The sequence below is a fragment of the Uranotaenia lowii genome, chromosome 3 (assembly GCF_029784155.1).
Source record: "Uranotaenia lowii strain MFRU-FL chromosome 3, ASM2978415v1, whole genome shotgun sequence".
NCBI lineage: Eukaryota > Metazoa > Arthropoda > Insecta > Diptera > Culicidae > Uranotaenia > Uranotaenia lowii.
In genome coordinates this window covers 331,195,780-331,220,825 of record NC_073693.1, presented here as the reverse complement: position 1 = coordinate 331,220,825, position 25,046 = coordinate 331,195,780, and the positions used below count along the sequence as shown (strand labels likewise).

The 25,046-nt window shown below is 35.5% G+C and overlaps 1 protein-coding gene across 1 annotated transcript in view; it reads right to left on the bottom strand.

Moving 5' to 3' along the window:
- LOC129754429 (protein 5NUC-like) overlaps positions 1–25,046 on the bottom strand; it is a 48,900-nt gene that overhangs the window by 8,890 nt on the left and 14,964 nt on the right. The gene's annotated exons all lie outside the window — the stretch shown is intronic.

Genomic DNA, 25,046 nt, shown 5'->3' with positions numbered 1-25,046 from the left:
AAATAGGTACTTCAACGGGGCGCAATCGTAAAGTGAGATAATTTATGACGAAAGATTCCGCCGACGGATAATTTATGACCTAGCGACAAGTCAAATGTTTACCTACCGACTTCAGATTTGGAAGCTATTTTGACGCATGACGCGCTTCCCCCGTGAAAAATAACCTAACAAGATTTTTTGATTAAAATCTTCTCTTGAAGTGTGGAAAAAATACGAGCAGGTATTTTCTTAGCTCAATCGAGAAAAACTAAATTACCAGAGACGTTAACAATCCGTTTTTCCTTGAGACACGTCAAGAGTCCCAATCGAGAGCTGTCCGAGAGAAAATAAAAAAGAAAATCACAAGCAGCGATATCAGAAAATATAAAAGTTAACCTTATCTGGAGAAGTTCATTGTCGGGTGCAAAGTTATTAGTAGAGCTAATGTGCAAACAACAATTTGCAGCAAGGTATTGCCCATTGAAGGTGACGTTCGGCAATTGATTGGTCTTATCGCGTTATCGATATGGAATTGCTTATAAGCCGAGTGTCCGAGTTATTAGACAGAATATAATAACAGAGCTCTGGGGCTCGGTTTATTTATAGAGAAAAATACTTTCTATATTTTTTTCTAGCATCCATTCATCATCCTATCATTAGCATAAACAAGAGTTTCAGAAGAGTTGAACATTCTTTTCAAACACAATTTTCAATACTGTTGCAGTATAAAACAAGTCGGTTGTAGTCTCGGTGACAGTCGTCATTCCATGGGCTACCAGCTGATCAAATTGATATAGACAAGGGACATAATAATTGAGAGCTTTCATTTATTTTGGTTCAAAAACAGTTTCACAGGAAAACAATTAATGACAAAGCGTGGTCATTTTTGGAACTTTGTACTATCCTATTCGTTTTCAATTTGAATAAACATGACTTTATGTTTTTATTTCAGATTTAACGATTTTCCAAATGACTGTCTGATAGTATTAAGAAGAGATGTTGAAGATATATTTGCTGACTTTAATATCAACCCCAAATTTTGTTTCTAATATAACAAAGTTGCTGATTTAACCCTCGCCCAGCCATGTATCCTGGCTCAACTTGCTAGAGAAGCTAGTCGTTTTAAGCTGGAGATATTGAGACTGGAGGAAGTCCGTTGGTCTAACACTGGAGAATATAAGACACAGTCCGGGCAAGTCCCTACTCCTTTAGTCTGTCATACGAAGAGAACACGCTACTCAGGAATTGGGCGTTGGGTTTCTGGAAAAGCCGCAAGCTCATGCGGCCCTCATTAGATGGGAACCGATAAACGACAGAATAATCGAAGCCAGATTTAGAAACCTTAAAATGGTTGCCGATTTGCAGGAGAAAAAGCAGTTTTACAGTCAACTGAACAGCGTGATTGAGAAAATTCCGAAGGGTGACATTCAAATCCACTTAGGTGATTTCAACGCAAAGATTTGCTCCGACAATCAGGACCTTGAGCGCATCATGGGGCGCCATGGCCTAGGACAGGAGAGCGAAAATGGAGAGCTGTTTTTTAGGATTTTGTTGCAACAACAACATGGTGATCGGTGGATCGCGAAGGTCACTTGGGTATCCCGAGATGGTCGAACAGAAAATCAAATGGACCACTTCTGCATCAGCCGAAAATGGAGATGGAGCCTTTTTGATGTCCGCAACAAACGAAGCGCAGACGTTGCATCTGACCACCACCTCGTTCTTGGTGAGATACGACTGAGAGTTGAGCGTGTCCAACGGCGCACGAGGAGAAAGTCGAGTGTCAATACGACGTTTGCCGGTTGAAGAATCCAGATGTGAAAAGAGCCTACGTTAAACAGCTAGAATCCCGAGCCTCGGAATTACCGATAGACGGAACATTCCAGGAACAGTGGTGTGGAATTAAGAATGCCTTTATTACGACGAGCCATGGTACTTCCGGTAAAGTTTGTGGAAGGAGAAGTGAATGGTTGTCGGATGAAAATTGGAGGGTGGTCGATGATCGGAGAAAGGCGAAAGTCGGAATTTAGCAGGCATGTACATTGTACAGGGTCAGCCAAAGCAGCCGCCTACTTACGATATGCGGAGCTGGAAAAGGCAGTTATTCAAGCTTGTTGACGAGACAAGAGAGCCTGGACAAACTCCCTAGCCGAAGAGGGAGAACGAGAAACCGCCAATTGAGATATCCGATTACTATATAACATTTCTCGCCGCCTCAGTGGTGCAAGGACAAATGCAGGAATGCTGCTGAAAGACCGAGCAGTTCGTTTAATAACCGATCGAACAGATCAGCTCAAACGATGGACTGAGCACTTCGAACACCTCTTCTGAGTCACGATTAGCGATGGCCAAGTTGGCTCAAAGCGCCAACAGAAAGTCGCATAAATGGCGTCGACTCGGAAGCGCCTTCGCTGGCTGAAATAGAAGCTGCAATCAAGGACATGAAATCCAACAAAGCACCTGGGATCGATTGCATCCCTGCTGAAATGCTGAAAGCCGACCCTGCCCTGTCAGCACAAATGTTGCACCGTCTTTTCGCTGACATCTGGGATACTGCAACATTCCCGGCCGACTGCAGGGTGTCCTCGTAAAGGTCCCGAAGAAAGGAGACCTGACAGAGTGCGGTAACTGGCGTGGCATAACGTTGATCTGTACAACCCTCAAAGAACTCTGCAAAGTGATCCTGAACAGTATCTAGGATGAGATCTTGACTGGATCGATTGACTGTAGACCAAACCGACGATTGCCGTAGAATCGTTTAACTATACAGGGTGACAAAAAAGTCCGGTCACACAGGAAAATCTCAATATTTCAAAGAATAAGAAGAAAATCTGAATCTGGCTTTCATAGCTTTATTCAGTAACTCATGAAGATACTTCACAGACGATATCTCGAAATTACACCTCCTTTCTCTGATCGAACCAGCTTTAAACGCCTCGGAAAGTCGTCGCAAGCGGCGCGCACGTGCTCCATCGGAATCTTGTTCCAGATTTTCGTTATAACTCGCTTGAATTACTCCAAATTTGTTATTTTGTAGTCGTTTAGCTTCGACATTATGTATCCCCACACGAAATAATCCAGCGGATTCAGATCAGGAGTCGACGGAGGCCATTCATTCTCAATCGGTCAAATTTTCCTCACACCACGCCTGAACAACCTTTGCGGTGTGGGAAGGGGCGCCATCTTGCTGGAAGCAGTAGTAATCGTCTTCAAACAATAGTTCAGCTTGAGGCAGAACATTTTTCTTCAAAACCATGTCCAGGTAGTACGCTGCGTTGATTTTGACCCCTTTATCGATAAAAATAAGGGGCAGTTTACCTCTCTTGCAAATGGCTCCCTGAACCATCACTGACGTCTTATTTTAGAACCGGGAAACGTTCAGCTTGTCCGCAGGAGCTTGCTGGAGACTCACACTCCAAACTCGATCATTTTGACGATTGACTGTTTGCTCCAAAACGAACAGCTTCTTGTCCGAAAAAATAATCTCGTCATCTGCGCGCCAACCGAGCAACTCCCGCGACCGTTGGTACTTCTTGTCCTTTGTAGCTTTGGTAACCCCATGAACCACCTGTTTTTTGTACGGTGTAAGTTTTAAATTCTTGCGCAGAAGCAGGCGGATTGATTCTCGGTTCATTTTAAGGTTCCTGGCCAGCTTCCGTGCAGATTGGGCTGGATTCCGTCGAATCCGGTCTCGTATAATCTTTTTCAGCCTTGGAGTTCTCACAGACCTTGGTCGTCCAGATCGTGCCTTATCCTCGGTGCCTCCGGTCTCCAGGCACCGATTTATGGTCCGGTACACGAATTTCCGGTTGATTCCTAGCGGTTTTAGGTGTTTGAATATGTGTCCGGGTTGGTACCCTTTCACATATTCAGCGATAACAGCTGCTCTTAACTCTGTCATGGCTCACAACTCAATGTAAACAAACTGCACAGAAACGAAACTCTGCCACTTTGAGCAGAAAAGTTAGCCCTTTCATTTGACATATAGATGGCACCAGAGAGATGCAACGTGTAGGCTACAAGCGACCCCAAAAAAGTGTGACCGGACTTTTTTGTCACCCTGTAGAGCAGATAAACGACCATAATCTGGCAGACGAAATTGGTTTGCTCGCCCAAACATAACAAGACATGCAGAGCAAACTCGACGACCTCACTGAAAGCTCCAAGGCAAATAGTTTCAAAATCAACACTGAACCTTGAAAATACCCAAACTTGAGAACTTTCCCCGCCAACCCGAATGAAACTCCCTCCCTACAGGTTTGGCTTTTGGTGGCATAGCTCAAAGTTAAGCTCTTAAAGGAGAACTCATCCCCCAAAATCTGATACCGCAATAAAATGGAAATCAAAATTGAAAAAAAACTATTGCCAGGTACAGGAATCAAACCCAAACCTGCAATGGCACAGCGATTATCTTCTCAGGATGCTAACCGCTCGACCGTCGGAGCTCAACCAATTCGATGGAAATCAACTCAGGAAATCCTTCCAATTTCGTGGAGTGGAGTGCTTCCAGTATCTTGGCCGCCAGATAACGCCCTATGATGGTACCAAGAAATACATCGAAACCCGGACTTTTTGGTTCTGAAGTTCAAAGTTTTGGCTCTACTTAAGAAATGCCCAACTTTATAAAGGAGGAAAAATTATGATAGATCAATATTGCCATGTAACACTTAAAGGACCAACCTTAAAAAATAGATAACTCGAAATTCAAACAGATATAACTTACCGACCGAATTTCAAAGAAATATTGTTTGTATGCATTTATGCTCTCACGCAAAATAGGGTTCCATAAACTTTTTATGGAAGCCCCCTTTGTGTCCATAACCTGAAAAAGATAGGGGTCTCGAACAATCGTAGAAGCATTTCTCGTTTCCAAAAATACTTCCATGGTAAATTTGCTTTCACCTGTTTTGAATAATTTGTCGCTATATAACAAAATTTGTAGGCTTTAATTTGCCTTACAAGTTTTAAAGAAATTATCAAAAAAAAGCCAACTTTATACTGTTCCTTGCTCCCACTGAAAAAAGAATGGTCTTGATTTATCATAAAGACATTCCTCGTACCCAAATACGTTCTCATGCTAAATTTGTATGCATTTGCTTGATTATCTGTGGAGTTTTGTAAAAAAAAACATATAGAAATCTCCCTTCGCTTTTTTTTAAATCTTCACGTGGGAAGGAGAGAGGGGTGATTAGTTATCTGAGAAACAGTTTACGTACCCAAATATCTCGCCATGTCAAATTTTATTCCATTTACTCGATAATTGCTCGTGTTACACAAAAAGAATTATATGGAAGCCTCCTAGCTCTTTCGATTTCTCCAAGAAGAGGGGTACTAAACCATTATAGAAACATTCCTCATACCCAAATACTCTTCCATGCCAAACTTGGTTCCATTGGATTGATTTTTTTTTCGATTATAGTCGTTTTACCATCTTTATGGCATTCGCGACTTTATCAACGTTACAGTTGGCGGATCGTTATTGAAAAACTATCCGGTACAACTGTGTTCAATGTTTACTCTTGGGCTCGAACTCGCGGACATCGGCACAGGAGACAACGGATTTGCCAACTGAGCTATATCACAAGCCATTGCACAGTGGGGATTTTTCAGCCAAAAATGGTACCCAATTGAGGCAAGAACGCCTTGCATGAAAAAACAACTATTCTTTAAGTAAAAAAACACGAGGAATTGAATGGTCTACACCGTTTTCTGATAAAATGACTCTTAACGTCTCATTTTGCCCGATTTCCCCTATTTTTTTGGGTGCAAAGTTATAATTCCGATTGTAGCCATCTACCTTGCAACCAAAAAGGCATACAAACCATACTTATTTATAAAAAAATGTCAGCTGAATCGATTGGTGTACTCTAATTTTTGTTTCTACTACGACAAGTGGCTCATTTTGCCTCTTTTCCCCTATATTTAAGAATTTTTTCAAAGAAATGCAGTCAAACAAAGTGTAATCCAACAATTTTTCATCATTAATGATCAGTTTTGGTAGATTTATTCATATTCTAGCAAATCGCGTTACTTTTTTGTACTAGAATGAATATAAATGGCTAAATATACCCAACCTCACCTAGCTTTTTTAAATTTATGCATAAATTTCACTGTAACAATCGAGCGATTCACATACCAAATGCAAAAACCAAGTGATTTAGTGTAAAATTTGTCGCTGAATCGAGTGGTGAACACCGCTTAGTGCTCAGCTTACGAGAATGGCCGCAATCACCCCGATTTCCCCTAAAATTGAGCGATATGTGGAAAAAAATCATTATAACAAATGACAATGTATCATAAAATGCACAAAAATGATTGAAACAGGTGTAAAACTTATTTCTGAATCAAATGATGTACACCGCTAAGCGTGAAGTTGACGAGGAGAGTCACAACTACCCCAATTTCCCCTAAATTTATGCAGTTTCTTGGAAAAAACATTGTTACAAACGAAAATGCAAATTAACATATGAGAAAAACATTGAATCAGGTCGATAACTTATCGCTGAATCGAATGAAGAACACAGCTTAGCACTGAGTAGACAAGAAAAGTCTCATTTTCCCCAATTTATCTTAAATACATTCATAAACTCATACAATATGAACCAAAAAATCGTAGTAACAAATGAGAAAGCATCGAAAAAGGTACAAAAACATTAAATCATATGTGAAACTAACTGTAGAATAAAATAATGGACACCGCTTAAATTCTGTTGATGAATAAAGTCCTATTTGACTCAATTTCCCCTAAATACTTGCAATTTAAGAAAAAAAATCTTGTAACTTTCGAGAATGCATCAGAAAGTGCACAGCAATAATTGAACCATGTGAAAAACTCATTGTTGAACAGAAAGATGTACACTGCTGAACGTTAAGATGAAGAAAAAAGCCTGGATCACCCCCTTTTCCCCTAAATTTGAAAAATATTTTGTTGAATTGATAATTGATATTGGTTCAAACATGATGAGGCTCTTCTCATCGATTCGACAGTAATACTCAAATTCACTCGTTTGTTACAATTTTTTCTCGAAGAAATTATATGAATAGCGGTGTACATCATTTGATTCAGCAATAAGTTTTCACCCGATTCAATGTTTTTTGTATCTGTTAAATTAAATTCTCGTTTGTAACAATGTATTTTTCACAGAAATTTGATGAATTTAGAGGAAATCGGGGTTATTAAGGCTCTTCTCGTCAACTGAACGCTGAGCGGTGTACATCATTCGATTCAGCAATAAGTTCTACACTTGTTTCAATCATTTTTGTGTATTTTATGATACATTGTCATTTGTTATAATGATTTTTTCCACATATCGCTCGATTTTAGGGGAAATCGGGGTGATTGCGGCCATTCTCGTAAGCTGAGCACTAAGCGGTGTACACCACTCGATTCAGCGCCGTAGACCATTCGATTCCTCGTGTTTTTTTGCATAAGAAATGATAGTTTTCCAAAATTTAGAACAGTTTAGGCGATTGTCACAGAAATAGGTACCTTTTTTTGATCAAAAATCCCCACTGTGCATTGGATTGATTAGTTTTGGAGTTTAGCAAGAATACTATATAGAAGCCCCCTTTCCCTACCTCGTCCCTCCACTACTAAAATGGAGGGGTATCAAACCTAAATAGAAACATTTTTCGAATCCATATACACTGCCATGCAAAATTTGGTTCTCCAAAATGGGAAGCATCTACCAATACAATATCAAACCCTCCAAAGCCGTTTGGGTCAATATGACCCGAAGCGTAGATTCAAAGCATCTTAATCATCATTCGAATATACTGAGGAGCTGAGATTTTTTGAGACCAAATATGTTCTATGGAAATGATAATCAAATTATTGAGAAAAAACTAAAATTTTAGTTAATAAAATCGGTTCATTGAGAAATGAGATACAGCGATGAAATGACAAAATTGGATGACTTTGTTTAAGTTAGATTTATTTTTAACCGGAAAATCTGGAGTAGCGGTCAAAATGTTTATTGGACCCCTACATATTTGTACATCTTCAGATAGATGTATTCTTGACAATTCCAGAAATTAAAGAAGGACTCAAATACTGCAAAGTTTTCAGAAATTATAAGAAATTTAAAAACATAATAGTTTTTTGGGACTTTTTTTATTCAGAACCAACTACAGACGAACTGATAGAACAAATTCACTTCATTGTAAAATATTTCGAAACTAGAATAAATTACCTACTTAATGAATCCATTATCATAAAAATCGGTCAATATTTGCGGCCACGGAAAAAACAACAAATTACAAGTCAAATATCCCCGAAACGGATATTTTGCGAACAGCTTTGGAAGGTTAAACTAATTTTGTAAAAACTTATTTTTCAATTCAATAAACCATCTCATTTTGTCTAAACGCTAACACTTATAAATTTTTACCAAAAATCCTTCGAGAATTGTTTAAATTTTATCAATTTTTTTTTCAATTCGGTAGGGATTTGAAAACATTAGAGTAATCATTGCCGGTCTTGAAAACAGCTTCACACCCAATTTCACGTTGAGCGTTCCAGAAGTTTCCAATAAAAATTAAATTGTGTTATATTTTTACTAATTTTGTATTGGAGGCTCCCTTTCCTTTATTTGGAGGGGTTAGAATGTATTCTATAGCGAGAATTTTTGAAATGTGTCAATTTTTTGTTAATTTTTTATGGAAGCCACCTCTTTTTGGAGGAAGTTTGAAAGTATTATATTACAAGTCTTGAAAACAACTACACAGCAAATTTCACGTTAATTGGTTCAGTTGTTTCCAAAAATTGTTCAATTGTGTCATATTTTTATTAATTTTGTATGAACGCCCCTTTTCCTTTAAGACGGAGTGCTTTAAAATATTTTAGAAACCATCTCCGGCTCCAAAAACTCTTGCATACAAAATACCACATTTATCGGTTCAGTAGTTTTCGAGTCTATAGGAAACAGATAGACAAACATCATTTTTATAGATATAGACTAGCTTATTCTACCCGGCCTTGCCCGGATTTACCTAAAATATAAATCGAAGTGATTCGTTTGACTTTTTGAAACTTTGAATGGTTTTTATTCATCGTTCTAACAAATTTGACCATGTTCGGCCATATTAGCTTTGTAAGTTTTGTTATTCTTTTTAAAGTTTTGATTGGGATTATCAACAAAATTTATCATTTTCATATTATTGAATAACTAATATTTAGTTATGGAGTTTTCCAATAGAAATTTAAAACAATTTCCGTTGATTGCTAATTTATCCTATCACGAAAATTTTTTTTGACTAAGTTTGCCAGATTGCCCGGATTTATCTGGATTTGCCCGCATATTTTACATTAAGGAAAGTCCGATCCGGAGGCCCATATTTCGTTAGAAAATGCTCGGATTTTACCCAGAATTTTTCACTTTATTTGTAGAATGTAACAAAAAACTAAAGTTAAACTTTTCGGACGTAAAAATGAAAAAAAAAAGTATATTTTAAATTTTTTTTATGATTCTCACATTTTCACCAACTATTCAATTTCTTCTACCCAAAGCGCTCTAGCTTTGATCTTTCCACCTATAATACTTTCATGTTCTTTCTAAATATTCTACCTTGAATTTTCACAACTCGCCGAAATGCCAAAAATTAAATAAGAATAATTCGTTTATTTGAAACGACTCGAACCTTTGAGTTTTGAAGAGCCAAAATCTTTTTGCTTTTTAAATTAGTTCCTTACCCTAGTTTTACAATTTTTCAAAGAAAAGTTATAGAAAGAGAAACGTGAAAATACAAACAGTTATAGACAAAGGTCGATAGCTTTTAGGAATTTTGAATTTTTACGCCCAAAAATAAATTTTCAATGGCAAGTTTTATCCAAATAATCAACTTGTATTTTGGAAGCCTGAAATCCAATTTAAAATATGCTGATGTGGTTTGATGAAAAAAAAATTTCAAATGTATTCTTCTCGATTTTTACTGAATAATTCCGTGGTTTTGGCCTAAAGCCCAGATATTGCTTGGATATCGGGTTAAACATTTTTGAATGAAATGCTCGGTTTTGCCAGGTTTTTTGATAAAATTGTACTAAATTCTACTAAAAAAAATTGAATGGATTTCCGTTGAAACCTTGTTGAAGACTTTCTCTGCATGATTTCAATGTGGATGGTAGAAATTAACACATTGATGACCAATAATAACTTAAAATTTATAAATTGACCAATGAAGTTAAATTGTACGAAACTAAACACTTTAGATTTGGTTACTAAAAAGTTTCATGTGTTGGATTTGGTTTGAACTTTTTCCGGAAAATGCAAGTTTTATTGTCTAATCCATCTTTTAAATTAAATTCCTACACGGCAATTAAAAAGTTGAGACCGCAGCCTTGAGCTTACAACCCTTAGTTTCATTATTTTTTCTTCCCTATGAAGAATTCAAAAAATATGAAAATAGTTAGTACAGATTCCAATGAATCGAATGTGATGGTACGTCCAATAAGTAACATTGCATGTCAATACTAGGAAAAAAAATATATTTTCTTTAATCCTTGATAGATTAACTTCCAATGTTGACAGAATGCCATTTCTCTAACAGTTGATAGTTTTTCATAAAGTCTTATTACAAGCTTGATAAACAAATGAACTATCCATTCAATAAGTTTCGAACATTTTGCGGACTCTAGGAAGAGTGATACAGCAATTTTAGTAGAATTTAGATTGTCTCACATAATTGGCTGTAACTTTGTCGAATTTAACGTTTTCATCTCCAAATTTTGTGAGATTACTTATATAAATTTTTTTATGAAAATAGATCAACGCGATCAAAAATTGAAACGGTTTGAATATTAGGCTGGTTTCGGGGTAACAGGCGAAGTTAAGAATCAGTTTCCCTATACGCAGAATAAACACCATTTCTTCCTCTTCGTCACCCGAAGAATTGTTCCGTTAATCTAACGCAAATGACGATTTCCGTGTTTTTTTTTAAATAGACAAAAATATCAACAATCTGAAAATATAGCAACTGATAGATATTGGTTAGTTCGTTTTATTTCAGTTTAAAAAAAATAAAATCATAATTTTAATTTGCAAACGGTTTCAATGCTGTGATCAGTAGCAGAGTGTCGAGTTTGTATACCAATAAATCAAACAAGTTCAAAATAATTTGATTGCTTGGATGCAAAATTCTGACAATAAGATCAAAGCTAATTTTTTGGGTTGATGCTTTTTGGTGAATTTGAAAACAAATTAACATTTAGGCCTACTTCGTTCCAGTCATCTTCAGAAAATTTATATTTTTCAATGAAAAGTTACAAAAAGAAATTAAACTTGGATTGATACGCGAGATTTATCACAACATTTATCGCATCTGACGGAAATTTCGTTACAATTTATCAATTTATTCGGGTTGATTCCCTGAGTATCTTCAGTGATTGCATAGCTACCATTTATTACACTTTATTTTGAAAAAGGTTGATTATGAAAAGAATGAATGGTTCAATAAAATTGGAAAATTGATTAGTGATTTGATTATTTTTTATCTGTTCTTACCTAGATGTTTCCTTAAAAAAATGGAAGTAAAAACTTGTCACTCAAACCACAATTTATGAATGTTTCAGAGAAACTGAATTGCTGATCAGGATTTTCTCTTCTAATATAATAGCTTAATCAACTGTGCTAACAATAGGAAAGAATTCCACAACTTTCTCAAGCTTATAGACCTGCCAGCTGTATCAAGATCGTACCGTATCGTATGCCTTCGTGGAATTTGTTGCAACAATTGCGCAACCAGAGAGGCTGTTTTTCCGATTGAAAAAGCGTCATCCCGGAAAACTGGGACACCAAGATATTAGACGAAAGAAAAAATAGATATCTGTTTGGAAATTAGTTTTCTGACGACAGCAGACACAGTTGGGGAAAAACGAAAATAGATTTTTTTTTCTGTTCGGAGAAAACTCTGAGCAGCTTATCAGTGAGACAGGGCCATGTTTTCGCAAAATTTACTAGTGCTTTTAACTCCATAAGTTGTTAAGTTATAATAAAGGAAACAAAAAAAAATCGAATGATTAAAAAGAAAACGAAAATGGGATTCTTCACATAACTTATGAGGAAGTTCTATCAAGTTAAAAACTTCGAACTAAGTAATTGTGAAATTATAATTGGATCAAATTTGTGAGTAACCCATGTTAAAATCATTGTTTTTATAGTTTCTTATTTTCAGCTTCAATGAATTATTTTGAATGTAAGAATTTGTTTAGTTTAGGAATACAGTAATTAAAATGAGTTGTTATTTTCAAATAGCTTTCTATGACCGTTATTTTTATTGTTCGATAATAGTCACCCATTATTTTACAATCTCTCAGATCGAATTTTACCGTTTTATGGATGACTGCTGAACAATAAACAATTCCCTAACTTTGCTTTTGACAAACATTGTGTAGTAGACACAGTTTTGTTTTCCCTCTGAGACTAAATAAGTCTGCGTCTGGCGTGCTTGCTAATGACAGTCACTGATGACGGGTGAAAGAGGATAGAATAAAAAAAAAGCATCAACAAAAACAAAACGTTTCACTCACTCACTAGCACGTGGTCCTACCGGGTGATTGAACAACTGGTTAATGGCCATATGTATTTGCCCCCCTTCGCATTGTGCAACTAGTGCACGATTGAGTAGGAAACAAATTGACAAGCAATCAAATTGCAAGTTGTTTTGGAATAAGTTTAGTAGCTTATTCGAAATGATTCGGATTATCTGGGAGAGTGACGGTCAGAAAGCTTTTTAACCTGGGATTTTAAACTTATCCTGTAAATGTAATTTTTCCTCTTTGTTTTGTATACAGTATTTTTTTCTTTCAATACCATTTTTTTTCATATGTTTTATTTTGTTTTTTTTTTTGTAACGAAGCTGATCAAACATTTTGATGAATATAAAATATTGTAAATATGAAAGCAAAAACTTATATCCAAACATTTAAACTAAACTTAATCCTAATTTTGTTATCTATAAAACAGTATAGGCAATAAATTACGTCTATAAATATTAAACGCACGCAACATTTTTCCATACGAACCATCCATGTAACATTATAATCTTTGGAATCAGCTATGGAATCAACTAAATCAGAAACAATTTCTAACAATTATTCGACTCCAGTAATTTTTGAATTGCGTGTTTCAACTGAGCACCTAGAAGTAAATTGCTTTATTAAAAAAATTGCAGTGTTTACAAAAACTGTCATCCATACGCGTGCTCCATAGCTAACGAAGTTATTTTTTCAAATTCTAACTTCACTGCTTGATCAATACATCGCTCATGATATGTTGACGTGTAATTTCATTCCCAATTAGCAGCTTATTTAGACAAAAAAAATCGAACGTTTGAATCTATCGTATTTAATGACATGTTTTTCGACTAATTAAACGCTCCAGGAATCCAGTAAATTTTTAAAACAAGCTTGAGATTGAAACATATTTATATTTTGTTTTTCACATTACCCTAGTAATAGTAGAATTCTGCTTAAAAAATAATTCTTTTTTTTTTAAAAAAAAGCTACTTTCCAAAAAAAAGTTATTTTAGGAGGAAGCTCTTATTACTTAATAACAAAAAAGACCAAAACAGATTACAATCACCATACCGAGCGATAGTTACATTTCAACATTTCAATCAACCTTCGATTCAGCAAAATTGAAATCAATCCTCAAATTGGAATGTGCAAGTGTTCGCACAAATTAAAAACAATCACAATCAATATTGCCAATATTGCTCACCTCGATTAGTCCCGCGGTCGCGTTCGGTGTTTGATATGATTTGGGAGAGGTGTAGATAATCCAGCTTCATTTGAAAGGGCTCGCCTTTCAGAATGCAAAGGGAATGTGTTCTGTTGCAGCCATTTAATGTCGGATGAAATGATGGGCGATTGAAACAGTTGTTGGATCAAAATAAAAAAAAGTCGCGAATTTGAATTCTCGTTAATTGAAACATATCAAATTGAACAGTGCTTTCACGAATAAGTGACCAATCGTGTATTATGGATGGGTGTGGTGAAGCTGAGCTGAAGAACTTTCTAATATGTTTGTTTTTTTTTCTGGTAATTTTCATGAAAACTTGAATTGTATATTGCAAACAAGATAGCAACATTTTGTTGAAAAATAAATTAAATTTATGAAAATGTTGGCTTTATTTTTAAATATATTCAACAAAAACATAGACCATTGCCGTAGGGTGTGTCCTTTTGAAACTTGTTTCGAATTTCTAAAACGCTGTAGCTTTGAAAGTTTGCTTTTTAGTCAAAACTTAAGATTTTTTTCATATTTTTTAAATGAGATTTAGGTATCCGGGTTTTGATTTAAAATTTTTTACTGGTTAATTCTCTGGCTACAACTTTGCCGAACGCGGCAAAGCAGTAGAAGTAGCGGGAAAATAGTTATAGCGCCTATGAGAATAAATCAGCAACACTGAGAGATTTTCAGAAATATTATTTTAACTAGAAAGTTATTAATTTGAGAGCATTGAAATGTTCTGATGAAAAGATCTTCATAAAATTTCCTATCATTTACAAAAAAAAATGATTAGGTAACCAGAAATTTACAGTTATCAGTGTCTGTCTACAGAACTGATTCGCTTGAAATCTCACCCTATTCACTGGAAGTGGAGAGAGCAGTGAATCAAACATCGCCTACTAACGAATGATAATGACATTGTCCCAACTTGAACTTTTCATGACAAAAACAAATAAATCTTTGTCGTTGTCGCACGCTCGAAACGATAAAGACAAATTTCTTTGCAGATGGATCGCGATAATATTTTTTCAGAACAATCGTTTGTTGCTGCTGAAAAAATATAAGGATAAGCGGTTCCGAAAAAAAACCAACTAAAAGGTATCGGATCATAACTTGCGACATATTGGAAGAAAGCTCTTGGCCTCTTCATGAAGGGATTCGATAGGAAAAGTAATTCGGGGACACTGGGCCGTGGCCATGGCCAATCTGGCCGATTCCGGAACGAATATGTCAAAGTCATCGGATCGAGACCTGCGACATATCGAAAGAAAGCTCTTGGGCTCTTTATGAGAAGAATCGATAAGAGAAGCGATCCGGGGACACTGGGTCGTGGCCATGACCAATCTGGCCGGTTCCGGAACGAAATTTGTCAAAGTCATCGGATCGAGACTTGCGACATATCGAATGAAAGCTCTTGGCTTTTTCATGAAAGGAATCGATAGGAGAAGCGATTCGGGGACACCGGGTCGTGGCCATGGCCAATCTAGCCGGTTCCGGAACGAAATATGTCAAAGTCATCGGATCGAGACTTGCGACATATCGATAGGAAGCACTTGGCTTACTCATGAGAGGAATCGATAGGAGAAGCGATTTGGGAACACTGGGTCGTGGCCATGGCCAATCTGGCCGGTTCCAGAACGAAGTTTGTCAAAGTCATCGGATCGAGACTTTCGGCAAATAAATCGAAAGCTTTCTTGGCCTCTTCATCAAGGGAATGGATAAGAGAATCGTTTGGGAGACACCGGATCGTGGCCATGGCCAATCTGGCCGGTTCCGGAACGAAATATGTCAAACTCATCGGATAGTGACTTGCGATATTTTGATAGAAAGCTCTTGGCTTCTTCATTAAGGGAATCGATAGGAAAATCGATTCGGGGGCACCAAGTCCCGGCAATGGCAAATCTGGCCGGCTCCGGAACGAAATATGTCAAAGTCATCGAATTCAGACTTGCGATATATCGAAAAAAAGCTCTTGGCCTGAACATAAAGGGAATTGATGAGAGAAGCCATTCGGGGACACTGAGTCGCAGGCATGGTCAATCTGGCTGGTTACGGAACTAAATCTATTAAAGTTAGTTCCGGTACATAAAAAAATTAACAAATCGAGTGAATTGATGAAAATTGATTGTAAGATTTATAATGAGATCTTCTGAAATTATAAATGGCTGGAATTTTGAATGAGTAACTTTTAATGGTAAAAGTAATATTTATTTTTTTTAAGACAAAACAAAATCTTAATAAAAACAGTAAGAAAATAGAAAATGTTAGTTTGAAGCTTGGATTTGTAAAGCATCGTGAAGGGTGGACTCAACAAGTTGTTTGTTGAGTTTAACCTTCAACACATTTTGGATACTATCTCCAGATAGACGATTACGCTGGTTAGTAAAGACCCTGTTGAACGCAGAAAAATCGCGTTCAACATCTGACTGGGATGATGCTACAGCCATGACAACTCGAGCAATCCCTCAGTAGCGAACATCTTGTACCCTTTGCGAGTACCAGTAATGGACGATGTTGAATTTTTCTGCTGGACTGATGCGGTCTTGGTGTTGTATGTTGATTATCTTATCTTCAAAAGATGATTGCCTATTCTGCGAGAGGATGTTCCTTCTCTAAAAAGTTGAATAAAGTAATTATCGATATCAAAAGTGTTGGCCATGGCCACGACCCGGTGTCCCCGAATCACTTCTCCTATCGATTCCTTTCATATTCAGGCCAAGAGCTTCCTATCAATATATCGCAAGTCTAAATCCGATGACTTTGACATTTTTCGATCCGGAACCGGCCAGATTGGCCATGGCCACGACCCAGTGTCCCCGAATCGCTTCTCCTATCGATTCCTTTCATGAAAAAGCCAAGAGCTCTCTTTCGATATGTCGCAAGTCTCGATCCGATGACTTTGACATATTTTGTTCCGGAACCGGTTAGATTGGCCATGGCCACGACCCAGTGTCCCCGAATTACTTCTCCTATCGATTCCTTTCATATTCAGGCCAAGAGCTTCCTATCAATATGTCGCAAGTCCGAATCCGATGACTTTGACATTTTTCGATCCGGAACCGGTCAGATTGGCCATGGCCACGGCCCAGTGTTCTCGAATCGCTTCTCCTATCGATTGTTTTCATGTTCAGGTCAAGAGCTTTATATCAATATATCGAATGTCTCGATCCGATGACTTTGACATATTTCGTTCCGGAACCGGCCAGATTAGTCATGGCCACGACCCAGTTTGGCCATGGCCACGGCCCAGTATCCCCGAATCGCTTTTCCTAACGATTCCCTTCATGAAGGGGCCAAGAGCTTTAAATGCATATGCCGCAAGTCTCAATACGATAAGTTTGACATTTTGCGTTCCGGAACCGGCCAGATTGGCCATGGCCACGACCTAGTGTCCCTGCCCTGAACCACTTCAAATATATTTTCCTATAATGTTAGGCCAAGGCCCAAGAGTTCTTCTCAGATAGGTTATGTTCTGATCACATAATTATTCATTATTACAAAATCAGATAGATTAGCCACATAATCGAAGCGGATTGTCCCAAGTTTTAAATTTCAGGACAATTTCACATTAGAATTTGTCATTATCTTCTCAACGACGCGACAATTCTTGATTGCCTATTTCATTTTGTCATGATACACATACGGGAGTGACAAAAGGTTGTCGCACAGAGAGAAAATAAAGACAAAACCACACGCCGACTTTGTCGCTTGTTTCAAGACAATATCAGCGACAATTTGATTCACTGGGAGAGAGGGTTTCCTAAATCAATAACAAACGTCTACACAACTCGAAAACCGATTAAATTAAGCAAATGAAACATAATTTGGCATGAGAGTGTATTTGGGTACGAGAAATATTACTTTGAATAACTTATACACTGCCCTCCATTCAGTCGGGAGACAGGAAGGAGGAAGGGGGGTCCCTTACAAGTTTTGATATACCTTGAGAACTAATCAAAAAAATTAGCATGAGAGAGTATTTGACTAAGAAAAATGATTCTATGATTTATCTAAGACACTCCTTCTTCCAGTGAGATAATAGAAAGGGGGAGGGGGGCTTCCATACATTTTTTTTGCATGACTCAAGAACTGATCGAGCAAATGGGACCAAATTTGGATTGAGAGTGTATTTGGGCACTAGAAATGCTTTCCGAATGTTTGATACCCTTTCTTCCATCCAGCAGAGAGATAGGAAAAGGTAGGGGGGGGGGGGGGGGGGAGCCCTTAAATATTTTATTTTGCATCGCTCGAGAATTTATCAAGCAAAAAAAAACAAATTTTTAACATGGAATGATGTATGAATACGAGAAATATTCCTCGAGAGAAAAATGATTATTTGAGACATCACTATTCCATATTAAGGGGGAAGGCCCCAATAAAAAATTGTTGGCATAACTTTTGAACAATCAAGCAAATGGAGAATCGGAATCAATACCAGAAATATACCAGCTAAGGGGGGTCCGTGAAATAATGTGTCGAATAGTTCCATTATAAAATATGTTAGGGGGCCTTTTTAAGCTTTTCACAATTTTTACAGCTTTAGGACAATTTTTTTCAAAATATAACAAAATCTAGGCATTTGATTTTCAATATTTCGACACCAAATCCGAAGCAGAACACAGCAGTTAAAAAAACTAGAAGAAAATTAAGAAACACACCTTAATTTTTTTTTATTGTTATCGGAACATGTTAGCAGCGTTTAATCGTTTTTTTTTTCAAACTCCCAAATAAAAACAATTCGAGCCCATATTAAATTTTCTGTTTTTTTTAACAATATGAATCCTGCAAAATAAAAAAAAATCCGGATTTTTTCACACCTTGAACAACTTTTTCTTTGCATTTTATAAATTTGAATAAATTGCAGTAGTTATCAGTAATTGAAAGAAGTTATGCAGCACAGATTGAAGAAAAATATTTCCTATTTTGGAAAGGTAGAAAATTTTTAGATTATTTATGAGAAATTTTATTAACATGCAATTTATGGATAGGTTCATGTTTGGAAAAATTATCTAAATGACTTTTTTTTTAAACTTTCTAAAATTTGATCCTATCATTTGAACCATGGGTGAATCCTAAAGACTCCTGAATATATGCAAACATGTTTTCCTTCCATGGACAAAATAAGCCCACCGGCGGATCCATGAAGTAAAATGTTCATAAAGAAATTCAATTTCTGCTATCTGCAGATTCAAGATAAGGGTATGATGGTGAAAATCTTGGCCACCCATGATCTGAACTGAAGAAAAAAAATCGAAGATAGTCGAAGATCCTCGAGCTTTGCTGAGGATTAAACTAATAAGCATAGCAATATGGAATGCTTACGTCAAGCATAGGAATCAGTATGAATAATGCTCAATTAATTTATACCCTTTTCCCAGAAATCAACTAAAAAAAATAAAAATTAAAAAATACTTAAGTTGCTTAAATTAAACCAATCAGCAAAACTGAGTTTTCCTAAATATTTCTTTATTTCTATTTCAATTATAGTCTTAGTTTTGAAATTCATATTTAAACTTTTTCAACAGATATAACGGAAGTTTTATAATTATAGATTTTAAGAAGCTTCAATTTTCAAATAATCCTTTGCTATAGTAAATATTCTGTTTTCAGTATATCATTTTTCTTTTGACCATTCTCAAATTATTTTCATTATTCAAACATTCTCACAGTTGAATTAGTTGAATTGTGAATTTCATCGGGTGATTTTGTGAGTGAAAAAGCGAGATCTTTGATCTCATTTTTATTTTTATCTGATTTTTTAATGATAACAGAGCTGAATCTGTGTTTTAAACATTTTATCTTAAGGTTGCCAGAATTTTTTCCACTCCCATCCGGGCCTAGCAATTCCGGGCATTTTTCCATAAAACAACCTGGCAAAATCCGGGCATGGAATTCAATATTTCAAATCCAAACAACCGTTGAAAATTTTCATACCGTTAATCGATTTCGCTGAAACTTACTCAAAAACTTTGATTTTTTTTGTCTTTGTGAAAATTGTGAAAAAATCCCGGCAATATCCCGACTTTTTCACGATATCCGGTCGGACCAGACTTTCTCGAAATTTTGCATCAAATATCCGGGCAAACCCGGACAAAACCGGGCAATCTGGCAAGCTTATTTTATCTCCATTCTGAATTAATGTTTTCACAAAAGTTTTTGAATTAAGTATTTGATCCGATGAGAATCTTATTCTCAGTTTAAAATTTTAATCTTTATTGTATATTTAATTTTTCAGCACTTATAAAGTCTTGATTTCTATGATGAAATTAAAATAATATACTGTAATTAAGATACACACTCGAATGATAATAAAGAGCCTTAAAAGAAACAAACATCTTAAAAATTTTCAACACAATACATGAATACGGTTTTTCTTTTGTATTTTGGAGATTTATTTTTGTTTAGATTATAGTCGTTTTAACATCTTTCTGTCCTTCGCGACTTATGTTTATCATCGATGCAGTTGACGGACAGTTATTGAAAAACTTATCCAGTACAACTGTGATCGATGTATATTCTTGGTTCGAACTCACTTAAAGATATAAAAATTCAATACACATATGGATTAGGAATTGAAAATTTGCAATTCCTCAATTTTTTTTGATTGTTACTTAAATTCTTTATTTTGAATTGAATTTGTAATTTGTTTCTGATATTTTGATTTGAAATTATGATTTTAATTTGATACACTGAATTTTGGTTCTAAATAAAACCTGATTTTATATTTTGAATTTTATTCTAGATTTCTTATACATATTTGTATATCCATGGAATTTGAATTCAAGTATAGATATTGTTTTTTTTTGGATTCTCAACTAGAAATGTTATAGTTCCTTCCCAATTTCTATAAGGGAAATATTTTTTTGATGAAATGAAAAACATTTTAATATCAAACTTTGAGTTTTCTTAACACAGAAATTTTTTTTTATGATAAGGAAAATGCATAAATCGAAAATTGAGTTTTGAATTTAGCAGCTCTAATCAGAATTTTTAGTTTCTATTTTTTAAATATTTAACTGTTCCGCAATGTTTGCACGTGATGTATTCATAATTATTGTTTAAAGATACCAGAAACTATCATCTAAGCAGACATAATGGTAATTTGAAGGGAATATACTGAATTAAGTTTCTGTCCCATTCTCTGGCATGACAAATTGCCCCGAGCCCCCCGATGGCTTAATCTGGCCCTGCCGTTAATTGAAATATTGGGTCCGGGAAAAGGCAAAAGCTAGAAACTTAGTTTAACTTATTAAAAATAAGATTTATAGGCTTCCAAGAAGATTATAAACTTAGACTTGAAAATCAAAACCAAAGACAAACTTATTAAAAATATTTCAATTTTTTTAATTAAAACCACAACAAAATTCGGTAAATTTATTTTTTTTATTTTCAATAAAACTAGGTAAATTAATTTGAAAAAATAGGTAATTCGGTTGGTTCGGCCGATTATTCGGTCGAATATTCTGTCGAGTTTTCAATAAAAATACAAAACGATTATTTCTATTTCCTCCTATTTCTTCCATCTTAATTTCCCTTTTGTTTTTGAGTCGGTTATTCTCAACCAGATGATACTACCAGATGATGTTTTACAAGATATTTTTCAATCAGGTGTCTCTCTGATTTTCAAAATGTTACCAACAACTTAAAGCACATCAGATGATTTGTCGCTTCTAGGGCGTTTATCATCAAAGAGATTGGGTTCCTGTGAAATCTGGGACAAAACACGTTGAAATAGGGGCCAAGCAATTTAAAAGCAATTGCTTATTTGATATCGAAGTAGATGAAAGTCAAATTTATCGTTAAGTTAAAGATATCTTCCAAATAGTTGTTTGTAACAACGATGATCTTTAACCTTAAGCATACTATACTTTCTATCACAAGGTCGGGAAATTCAGGACGGTTTTTTGAAAAACTTGATATAAAAGAGCAAATCTGAGAAAATATGGTAAACAAAATAGATGTATCTCGCTTGGATACATACGATTTTTACAGTGTTTTATAAACAAAAACCTTGATGATCAATTTGCCTATAGTGCAAGCTGCCGAAAGTTGCCGATTATTCGTAAAATCAAGGCTGAAAGAGCGTATTCGTAACGAAAAATTTTCAAAAGCAGTAGAGGACATAAAACCCTATGCAAAGCCATTTTGGAAATTAACAAAAAGTCTGAAACAAGCCCCAGAAGCCAAATTCTACTTTGAAAGATGGAGATAATCTTCAATTAACTAACGCAGAAAAAGCTCAAAAATTAGTCCAACAATTTGAGTCTGCACATGATTTAGATTTGAATGTTGTAAGTCCAATTGATGCTCAAATTTCCCTAGAAGTTGATGATATTCTTTCTAAGCAAAATGTATTTAAAAGTTCTCGTGAGACAAATATTGATGAACTTTAAATTGATTTTCAAAAAATATAAAAATATGAAAGCTGGCATTTTCTATATTCTTATTAAAAAGTTGCCTGAAAGCACTTTGAATTTTTTAGTTAAAATCTTCAACAAATGTTTTCACTTGGCTTATTTTCCTAATAAATGGAGAATGCCAAAGTACCTTACTCCAATTTTGAAACCTGGAAAAAGTGCTTCAGAATTTTCAAGTCATCGACCAACTTGTTTTCTTCCTTCTTTAAGTAAACTATTTGAGAGAGTTATTTTGAATAGAATGATGATTCACATTAATCAGAATTCTATTTTCCCTGATGAACAATTTGGTTTTCGTCATGGACATTCTACTACACATCAACTTTTAAGTGTAACTAATATGATTAACGCTAACAAATCTGAAGCTTGTTCAACTGGTGTTGCTCTTCTTGATATTGAAAAAGCTTTTGACAGTGTTTGGCACAAAGGTTTAGTAGCTAAATTAGCTCGATTTGATTTTCCTGTATATCTCACCAAAATTATTCAAAATTATTTGACTAGCCGAACCTTACAAGTAAGCTATCAAAATTCATGCTCTGAAAGGACTCCCATTAGAGCTGGCGTCCCTCAGGGACTTTGACCAATTTTATACAATATTGTTACTTCTGATCTTCCTGATGTATCAGAAGGAAATGGTAGAAGATGATTTGCTGACGATACTTTGCTTTCAGCCAAAGGTCGAAATTTACGAGTGGTACTCAGTAGATTACAACAAAATTTAAATTCCTTTTTGAATTACTTGAAAATGTTGGAAATTTCTCCTACCGTTTCTAAAACTAAACGCTCTAAACTCGAACTTCAAGACAAATCGATGTAGTCTTCCATTGCAGAGATTCGTTTCATTTTTAATTAGTTTAATTTCAGGATAATTTTTCGTTTTAACCTTTCCGCGCCGTTCGGGTCAATATGACCCGAAGCGTACATTCAATTCATCATAACTCGTGACAAAAAAATTGAAAAAATCTGAAATTTGGAACAATTATGCAGAGCCGCAGAAGACACAATCTGTAGTACCAGATAACTTCCGGTGACCACCGGAAATGGCCCTATGAAAAAAACCGATAATATCTAGCGAAACATTTAAAAAGGGCGAAACTGCCAAATGTAAACAAATCGAGATAACGGTCATTCCGGATGTACGCGGTTGCACGTTACCTAATTAACGCGGTTTCATCTTAAAATCACTTAAAACTTTCAAAAAATTAATAAAATTCAATTGAGCGAAACTTCCTGTTGATGCATTTTTGTTGGAACGTCAAGTTACGCCTATTCAAAATGGGGTGAATTTTTCTATTCGTGTAGGGCCAATAGGCGTAACTAAGTTGACCGTGTGTGACAAAATGGCCTAATTAATTTTTGCGTGTAGGACCAATGGGCGAAACTTCAAAACCAAAACGAAAACGGCCGATCAATTGGGCGAAACTTGCAGGCGTAACTGAAATCGAAAACGAAAAAAAAACGAAACTCGAAAATCTCTGAAATTTAGTGAAAAAAGTTAAAGATTTCGATAACCAACGAACAATAAGTGAATATAATCCCCTTTTTTGGAATTTGTTAAGATTAGATGTTCCGAAATTTCAAACGCGTTTTTCTCGTTTCGAGCTAACTGCTAGTTTCGCCCTTATGAAATGTTACGCTAGATATGCCGTTCGGGTCATATTGACCCGAGCTCTTGCGCTCGTTCCCCTGGCCACAAATAATAACCGATTTTGATGATATTTTATTCGTTGTTTAGGTAATTTAATCTAGTTTCTCAATATTATGAAATAAAGTCAATATATATTCTAGGAAATTACCGGTAATCGATTCCGAATGAAAAAAGTCCAAAAAAAGAGCTCTTTTTGAAATGCTTATAACTTCTGAATGATCTATTGTTTTGATCTAACTTAACAATTTTCTAAAATGTTAAGAATTTACCTTTCTATAGGTGTACAAATATGTAGTGGAAATTTTAGCCACTATACCGGAACTTCCGGTAGAAAAAATTCTTACTTCAAAAAAGTCACCCAATTTTTGCTTTGCATTGCTGTATCTCGCTTACCAATGAACCGATTCTCTTAACTTAAATTTTAGTTTTTTTTCGATAACTTTATTATTGTTTTCGTGGAACAGTTGGTTCCTCAAAAATCTCAGTTGTTCAGTATATGATAATGAAACTCACATCTCTTTTGTCATTTTTCAAACTCCCCCTCGTGTCGGTGGGTTTACGGGATTTTGTTAGCGTGATTTCTCTAAAATTTGAACTCAAAGTGGTCATTTTTTAATTTCCTAGAGATTCATTAGAATCTCCTCTTTCGATGGACATACTTTTTGTGTGGTGTTTTGAAAATTTGTAGCAACGTTTTTCGAATTTACTGAAAGCTGCCAGCTGACAGCTTTTAGTATATTGGAAAAACGTTGTTACAAATTTTTGAAAAACTTCACATAAAGTATACCAATCGAAAACGCAGATTTCAATGAATCTCTGGGTATATAAAAAGTGGACAGTTTTAGTGAAAATATCCGAGAAATCATGATGACAAAACCCCGAGCACCCATCAACCCAAGGGAGAGTTGAAAAATGTCAAAAAAGTTGTTAGTTTCATTCAGAGATACTGAAAAACTAAATTGTTTTAGAAACAAAGTTTGTTCTATGAATATAATAAAAAAAAATTTCAAAAAAAAACTAATATTTGAATTTAGAGAATCGGTTCATTGGTAAGCGAGATACAGCAATGCAAAGCCAAAATTGGGTGACTTTTTTGAAGTAAGAATTTTTTCTACCGGAAGTTCCGGGATAGCGGCCAAAATTTCCACAGGACCCCTACATATTTGTACATCTATAGAAAGGTAAATTTTTAAAAATTTCGAAAATCGTTAAGTTAGATCAAAACAATAGTACATTCAGAAGTTATAAGCATTTCAAGAAGAGCTCTGTTTTTGG